Source organism: Delphinapterus leucas, chromosome 15 (genome assembly GCF_059928025.1).
Source record: "Delphinapterus leucas isolate spDelLeu-1000000601 "Yukka" chromosome 15, BTC_Dleu_Yukka2, whole genome shotgun sequence".
In the NCBI taxonomy this organism is placed as follows: Eukaryota; Metazoa; Chordata; class Mammalia; order Artiodactyla; family Monodontidae; genus Delphinapterus; species Delphinapterus leucas.
This window is the reverse complement of record NC_143143.1, coordinates 19,800,254-19,809,404: the sequence shown is the minus strand read 5'-3', so window position 1 is coordinate 19,809,404 and position 9,151 is coordinate 19,800,254.

Here is a 9,151-nt window from a genome sequence, read left to right as displayed (position 1 = left end):
ATCCAGCAATCCCACTACTGGGCATATACCCTGAGAAAACCACAATTCCAAAAGATACATGCACCCCCATGTTCACTGAAGCACTATTTACAATAGCCAGGTCATGGAAGCAACCTAAATGCCCATCGACAGACGAATGGATAAAGAAGATGTGGCACATATATACAATGGAATATTACTCAGCCATAAAAAGGAATGAAATTGGGTCATTTGTTGAGATGTGGATGGATCTAGAGACTGTCATACAGAGTGAAGTAAGTCAGAAAGAGAAAAACAAATATCGTATATTAATGCATATATGTGGAACCTAGAAAAATGGTACAGATGAACTGGTTTGCAGGGCAGAAATTGAGACACAGACGTAGAGAACAAACGTATGGACACCAAGGGGGGAAGCGGCGGGGGAGTGGGGGTGGGGGGGTGATGAATTGGGCAATTGGGATTGACATGTAGACACTGATGTGGATTAAAGTGATGACTAATAACAACCTGCTGTATAAAAAAAAAGTGATCAAAAAAAAAAAAGAATGCACGTGCTATATGAAGCAGGGCCAAGATTAGGGTGAGGCACTTTATGTTCAAAATTTAAGGAAGCACTCACTCCCAGGATTGTGCAAGTGAAGGGTCAGCATCTGAAAGTAAGAGCTTCCTTAAAGCATGCACCCTGCATGCCTCACTTGTCTCATTCTAGTTCCAGTCCTGATATGAGCATTTCCCTTGTGAAAATTAATAAAGAGAAACCTCAGCTACTATGGAGAACAGCATGAATGTTCTTTAAAAAACTAAGAATAGAGCTACCATATGATCCAGCAATCCCACTCCTGGGAATATATCCGGAGAAAACTGTAATTCAAAAATATACACGCACCCCAATGTTCACTGCAGCACTGTTTACGATAGCCAGGACATGGAAGCAACCTAAATGTCCATCGATGGATGCATGGATAAAGATGTGGTACATATATACAATGGAATGTTACTCGGCCATAAAAAAGAATGAAATAATGTCTTTTGCAGCAACATGGATGGACCTAGAGATTGTCATACTGAGTGAAGTCTGACAGAGAAAGACAAATATCATATGATACCACTTACATATGGAATCTAAAAAAAAATGGAACAAATGAACTTATTTACAAAATGGAAATAGTCACAGATGTAGAGAACAAACTTATGGTTACCAAAGGGAAAAGAGGGGGAGGGATAAACTGGGAGATTGGGATTGACATATACACGCAACTATATGTAAAATAGATAACTAATAATAACCTACTGTATAGCACAGGGAACTCTATTCAATACTCTGTAATGACCTGTATGAGGAAACAATCTAAAAAAGAGTGGATATATGTAAACGTATAACTGATTCACTTTGCTGTACAGCAGAAACTAACACAACATTGTATACTCCAATAAAAATAAATAAATAATAGAAACCTATTACAATGGAGTCAGGAGACCAAAGGGGGAGCTCTCATGTATGTACCATTCCACATCAATACAGATCCCAACAGGAAGACACTTACCTTGCATCCCCTGCAGGAAGTGACACTACTTTACCACCACCAGCAGGAGGAAGAAAGATCTCCTTGCCTGGCAACAGGTCAGCCAATGAGAGACTGCCACAACTCAGCCAATGGAAAATCACTATACTTCAAGCCCCCAGCTTCCTCCAGCGGACATAACAGCCCCTCCCAACTTCCCCTTCTTGTATAAAAGAGTTTCCCCTCCTTTGCTTTACTAGACTTGCATGTGGTTCACCAAGTTGCATGTCCCAAATTTCATTTCTTTGCTGTTCCCAAATAAACTTGTTTTGCTGGTAAAATAAGTGGCTATTTTCTTGTTTTAGGTTAACACCAGCATCACAGAATGTTCTATCAATCAGATTAGAATTTTAGAAAAGTGGAACCAAGAGAGATGTGGAATTAGAGAAAATCCACTTGGAAGAGCTGTAGCTTGCTTAGTCCATGAGCAGCATGTCCGGGCTGTAGGTGAGTCATTCTCAACCCTGACTGCCCATTAGAATCACCCGATAAGTTTTCAAAATCCTGGTGCCTGGGCCCCACCTGAAGCAATTAAGTCTAAGTCTCTAGGAATGGGGCTTCTTAAGCTCCCAGGTGATTCCAGTGTGTGGCCTGGACTGAAAGTCCCTGCTGTGAGTGCAGAAGAATTCAAGTTCCAGCCAGTGAACCTGGGGTAGGGGGAGAGAGGGGGATTCCCTGCTGGCTTTTTTAAGTGGAAAAAGTAGAAAAGGAGCTTTAATTACTCTGTGGAAACAAGGGATTAAGTTGATAAAGAAAGATTAGGAGTGTGAAAAATGTGAAGTAGTGGCATGTCTAAGGATTTTACATCACAAGTGGTGCATGGTTTGGACTTTGTTTAGTATGTTAAACACTTGGGGGCCTGACTGGACACTATAACCGAACACCATTGAGATGATAATTAACCCAGAGAGGCTCCTAGGTCCAGTGGAGTGTGGCCTTGAGGTTAATTTATTAACTTCCTTTCTGACATTTTTCAGCAGCTTCTGGGGCCAATGCCAAAGAGATATTTGGAAAGGGCTCTTGTTAAATCCACTGGTCATTTTCCATTGGTTCCAGATGAATAGCTGGGAGAAATTTTCATGACTGAAGTCATGAGCATTACCTCCTCTGATAAGTGATCAAAACAACAGCACTCTTTGTTGTCCACAGTCTGGTTGGCAAACTAACTCCAGCTAAAGGAGAACAAACTATGGAAGGGATATTTGAATTCTAAGTACCACCAACCACCACCCTCATCCCAGGCCAGCTCCAACACACAGATACACACACACACACACACACACACACACACCTAAAGAGGATTAGTTTTATGCACTAAGACCTGGGTAGTGCAAGCCCCAGGGTGTTGGGGATGGTGTGTGTGTGTGTGTGTGTGTGTGTGTGTGTATTTTAGCGTGAAGCTGAGAAAGGCGAGAAGCTCTAGCATCCTCATGGTGCTTGTCTCTTTGGATTCCTATTTACGGGTTCCAATCTTGGTTCATTTCTCTTTGATCCCAGGTCACTGTGGGGTAGGAAAGGGTCCAAGGCTTCTTCTAGGTAGAGAACCAAGGGGGTTTCAGAGTGGGATGGGGGAAAAGGAAGATTGAAGTTGTTTATTTAGGCTTTACCACTCAAGGCAAGTCATGCGTTCTAGGCTCACGTGCCCACCAGCCTAACTCAACAAGGGGATGACATTGGAGTCTTTGGCCAGAGCTGTCATTGTAATAATAACTAATTACCCTGGCATTTTCCTCTAGGGAGTGGCAAGGTTAATCTAGCACTGTAGGCAAGAATTTAGGTGAAGGTTTATTTCTCAGCTTTCTCTTAATCATCTCCCCAGATACAGAACCAACAGGTATCAGTGGCCTTATATGCCTTAAGCTTGGAAGGGATTGTTAAGGAAATTAAGAGTTTGGACATTTACCCCGACGCCAGCTCCCCCAAAATCTCATCCGCCCCATCACCTAAGCTCAAAACCTTAAGTCATCCTAGATGCCTCCCTTTCTATCAGATGCTGTGTTTTGTTTTTTGTTTGTTTGTTTTGGGGTTTTTTTGGCCACGCTGTGCAGCTTGCATAATCTTAGTTCCCTGACCAGGGATCAAACCCACGCCCTCGGCAGTGAAAGCGTGGAGTCCTTACCACTGGACCGCCAGGGAATTCCCTCTATCAGATGCTTTAAAATATTTTGGTTATTACTTCCTAAATACCTCTCCCTTCTCCATTTTTCTGCATCTCCCTTAATGCCATATTACTTCCAGCTTCATATTACTTCATTTCTCTTCTGCACTCACAATAGTCTGTTTTATTTATTCTTTGAAACATTTTTAATTGTACAAAACATGAATATATTATCATTTTTTAAAAATGTGAACAATACAGATAATCAAAAATTCGAAATTTAACCATGGTAATCAGCTGGGAGTGTTTTGTATATCTTCTATGCATATCTACACAGAAAAATTTTTTTTACTATTTTTTGTATTTTTTTTAAAAAAAACATTAAGGGTGCCATAAATGGTTTTGCTATTTCCTTCTTCCACTTAATATGTCTTGGAGATTTGCCATGTCAGTATATTCAGAACCACCTTATTTGGACTGCTACATAGTGTTCCATGGTGTGACAGGCTCCCTCTAAGATGACCTGTTTCCTTGTATTCACAGCCTGGTATAATCTCCTCTGTGGATATACCATATTTTATGTAACAGTTCCCCTTGTCATATTTTTTTAAAACTGGGATCCTGTTCAAAGCAATCACTTAAGCTTCTTCCAGAAAATACTTTTTAAAACAGAAATCTAATCACGTTACTCTGCTTCAAAACTTCAGTGTGACGCAATTATGGAGATTCTAGGAAGATGACAAACTGGGTGAACATCCCCAGTCCCTCCCCTTTGTGATCTGTTTTTGCAGCAGCATAAATACCAAAATAAGAGTTCTGATGGAAACTGGACAGTGTGTGAGGCCAGGAGTTGTTCTGAGAGTTCCTCTTCCTGGGCTGAGGGAAAGATTTTATGGCTCCCTGAGAAGAGAGGTATGATAGACTCTGGGGTGCCCTGGGAGGTCCTTAGTGGGATTGCCCCATCGTGCTGACCCCAGTAGACTGAAATGAAAATATCTAGTTGTTCTGATTTTATCTCCGTTTGAGTGATTAAAAAAAAAAAAAAAAACCATTTGGACCCAGAGGTTTGAGAGTCTAGCCACCACCTCCTGAAGCCCCTATGGAGGAAAGAGCATTTATGAGCTCATTTCCCACCAACACACAAAAAGGAAAGCTATTTTAAAATGATAAAAATTATTTACCCAAAACTAGTAGCAACTATAATGTAAAGCTGAAGTCATTTCTGTCAGAATCATCATTCCTGGCATCACTTTGGAGACCTTAACACCAATTATTAATTATTCTTAAATAAATAAATATTGAAAAAATAGACAAAAATTACATTATTTTCATGTGATATAATTGTATATTTAGGAAATCTAAAGGATTCTACCAAAACTATTTGAAGTAATTAAACTTTGGTAAGGTGAATGATAGTAGTTAAAAATACAAAAATAAATAAAATTTTCTTCATGCCAGCAATAAACAGTAAGACATGAAACATAACCTCAATTGTGGTGAATAGAATAACATCCTCCCCCAAAGATGTCCACATACTAATCTTCAAAACGTGTGAATATGTTGCATTAAATGACAGAAGGAACATTGCAGATGTGATTAAGTTAAGGACCTGGAAATGAAGTGGTTATTCAATTATCCAGGTGAGCCCAATGTAATCATGGCCCCTTATAAGAGGCAAGAAGAGTTAGGGAAGAGTAGGTGATCTGAAGATGAAAGCAGACATAGGAATGACTCAAGAGAGGAGCCATGAGCCAAGGAATGCAGGTGGCCTCTGACAGCAGGTAAAGGGAAGGAAATGGACCCCCTCCTAGAGCTTCCAGAAGGAACACAGCTCTGCTGACAGCAGATCTTATGACTTCTGACCTCCAGAACTGTAAGATAATACATTTGTGTTGTTTTAAGCCACTAAATTTGTGGTAATTTGTTACAGCAGCAATAGAAAACTAATACATCATTTATACCAGTGACAAGAATTGTAAAATGCCTATGAACAAATTATCCATAGAAAGTACATGATCTAGGGCTTCGCTGGTGGCACAGTGGTTAAGAATATGCCTGCCAATGCAGGGGACACGGTTTCGAGTCCTGGTCTGGGAAGATCCCACATGCCATGGAGCAACTAAGCCCGTGCGCCACAACTGCTGAGCCTGTGCTCTAGAGCCCGCGAACCACAACTACTGAGCCCGCATGCTGCAACTAATGAAGCCCACGCGTCTAGAGCCCGTGCTCCACAACAAGAGAAGCCACCACAATGAGAAGCCTGAGCACCGTAACAAAGAGTAGCCCCTGCTTGCTGCAACTAGAGAAAGCCCACGCGCAGCAACGAAGACCCAATGGCAGCCAAATAAATAAATAAATAAATAAGAAAGTACGTGATCTACATGAAGAGAACTAAATTCTTATTGAAGGGAATAGACCTGAATAGCTGGAGAGAAATATTACATTCCTGGGTAGGAAAACTTGGTATTGATATCTTAAAATGTCCATCCTTCACAAACTAATATATAACTTTAAGGGAGTTGCAATCGGGATTGTCAATCTTTCACCAACTAATATATAATTTTGAGTTGTAATCAGAATTTTAGGTGGAAGACAAGGGGAGTAAGTAGCTAAAATTATTTTAAATTTTGAATGGAAAAAATAAGAATCTGAGAATAGCCAAGAAAATAAAGAAAAAGCATGAAGTGGTGGGAATTACCTTAACAGATACTAAAATTTATAAGAGAATTATTGAATGCAAAATAGCACCATACACTACATCAAAAGACAAATGGAGTTTTGATAGTGTACTATAGTTACATACGATGCTACCCTTGGCAGAAGTGGGGTGAAGGGTACATAGGACTCTGTACCATTTCACAACTTCATGTTAGTCTCTAAATATTTCCAAATAAAATGTTTTTTTTAAAAAAATACAAATGATAATCTGGGATAAAAGGGAACCTTTGTAAAACGTACAGATAAAGATTAACAATTACTAATATTCAAAGAGCTTTTACCAAATGATTAAAAAAAAGACAACTGAATAGAAAAATAAGCAGGCAATTCACATATGGGAATGTACAAATTGTCGACAAACATAAGATGCTCAACGTCTGTAGAAGTCCAGGAAAGCAAATTAAACCAATGCAGCCTTTTTTTCACTCATTATATTTACCAAAATTTACAAGTGGAAGAGTGATAATGTCCAGTTCCGGCTGACGGCATTGAGGAATAGGAATTTCTACAACCTATTAGAAAAGTAATCTGGACACATCCATTATAAGTAAAAATGCAAACATCCATTGACCCAGATATCCTGCCTTTGAGAATCTGTTTTACTGAAATGAAAGCCCCAGTATACCCAGACTCATCTTGAGGAGGCATACTGCACTATTTTTGTAATGGCTGAAAACGGAAAACAACGTGTCCACCAGTAACAGAATGGTTGAAGAAATAAATGAGTTAAATCTAACTCATCTGGAGGGATGTCCATATATTGTTAAGGGAAAAAAGCAAGTTGCAGGATAAGTTGCAGCTGGCCTTCTGCAGCCTTGCGCTCTGCATTGGCAGATTTCAACCAACCCTGAACTGAAGATATTTGGGGGAAAAAAATTTCAGAAAGTTCCAGAAAGCAAAACTTGAATTTGCCTCGCACAAGCAACTATTTACATAGCATTTACATTGTTTTAGGTATTATAAGTAATCTAGAGATGATTTAAAGTATGTGGGAGAATGTGCATAGGTTATACGCAAATACTACACTATTTTACGTAAGGAACTTGAACACCCTTGGATTTTGCTATCCACAGGAGCCCTAGAACAAATTCCCCCATACTAAGGGATGACTGTATATCTTTTTGGCAATCCAGGTGAGCTCAAATAAGCAAACCAGCCAACCCTCAAATACAGAAAGGTATGTCAGGATACCCTCCTGATTACTAGCCCTGGCTACCTCCCATATAGGAGAGAACCGAAATCGTGACCTTTTTTTTCTTTTACATCATTAACTCTTTAAAATAAGCATGTATCATTTGAATTCTTAAAAATCTAATAAAATTTAAAATGTCTCCCAATTACCCTGAAAGGGCAAACTCTTCAACTTGACGTATAAGGCCTCCCTGGTCTAACCCCTGCCACTTCTTTGGCGTCATCTCCCTCCATATCCCTTCCACAGTCAATGTTTCAGCCACACCAAACTACAATACACTAACTACTTAGAGTTTCTTAAATATGACATCTGTGTCTTACCTCTGAACCTCTGCACACTCCTCCTGAAAAACTATTCTTTATCTTTTCCACCTGGTGAACTCTTACTCATTCTTCAAGACCCAGCTTAAATGACCCCACCCCACTCTGTTTGTACCCCAGTGACAACATTTGTACTTTATTGCAATTGTCTGTGTCTATATGTGTGTGCATATATGTTGTGTCATCCTTCACTGTGCTTGATTGGCATACAAAAAGTTTTTAATGCTTGTTGAATGAATTGAAATTAATCAAATGAGTGTTTTATAACGTCTGTGTTTTTTGACCTAACAAAAGCATCGTTCAGGCTATGTTTTAATGATGTGTTTTTGATGGGCCAATGTGGGTACAACATTTTATAAATAAGCTAATACAGTTTGATGGAATATTTTGTCAAAAGTTGAGACACTTGGGCTTCCCTGGTGGCGCAGTGGTTGAGAGTCCGCCTGCCGATGCAGGAGACACGGGTTCGTGCCCCGGTCCGGGAGGATTCCACATGCCGCGGGGCGGCTGGGCCCGTGAGCCATGGCCGCTGGGCCTGTGCGTCCAGAGCCTGTGCTCCGCAACAGGAGAGGCCACAACAGTGAGAGGCCCGCGTACCACAAAAAAAGTTGAGACACTTGCAATGACAATTTTCCAACAGCTAGAATTCATTTTTAATTTGGGATAAATTCCTGAATAGGGAATAAAATAAAAAAGAAGTAATCCCACTTCTTTTTCTTTCTCCCAAAGGATGTGTAAGATCAGTCTGGGATCCATTCCCAGCCCTTCCCTTCCTCTCCTCTGCGTTGCAGAAGGGCTGACCCTTGAAGCCTGTATCTCCAGGCTCTTGTTCCTCCTGGCTGCCAGCTGAGCTCAGCTGATGTCCAGCCCTGGTGGGAGATTGGAGGGCAGAGAGAAGAGAGAAGCCAGGGTATTTCCTCCCCTCTCTGCCTCAATCAACTCCAGCTGCTCTGTGCCTCTAAGCCTCCATGGGACACTGCTGCCCTTATTCCTCTTCCATTGGGTGATCTGGTTACCCTGGGCCCCATTTATATGGTCTCCTCCCTTTGTCTCTACAGCCTCTGATAGTAGTGACTCCCTGCTGTTGCTAATCTCTGGATTACTCCATGTACCAGTTTGCTTTTGTTCTGAAACAAACTGCTTCAAAACTTAATGGCTGGACTTCCCTGGTGGTACAGTGGTTAAGAATCCGCATGCCAATGCAGGGGACACGGGTTTGATCCCTGGTCCTGGGAGATCCCACAGCCACGGAGCAACTAAGCCCGGGCGCCACAGCTAC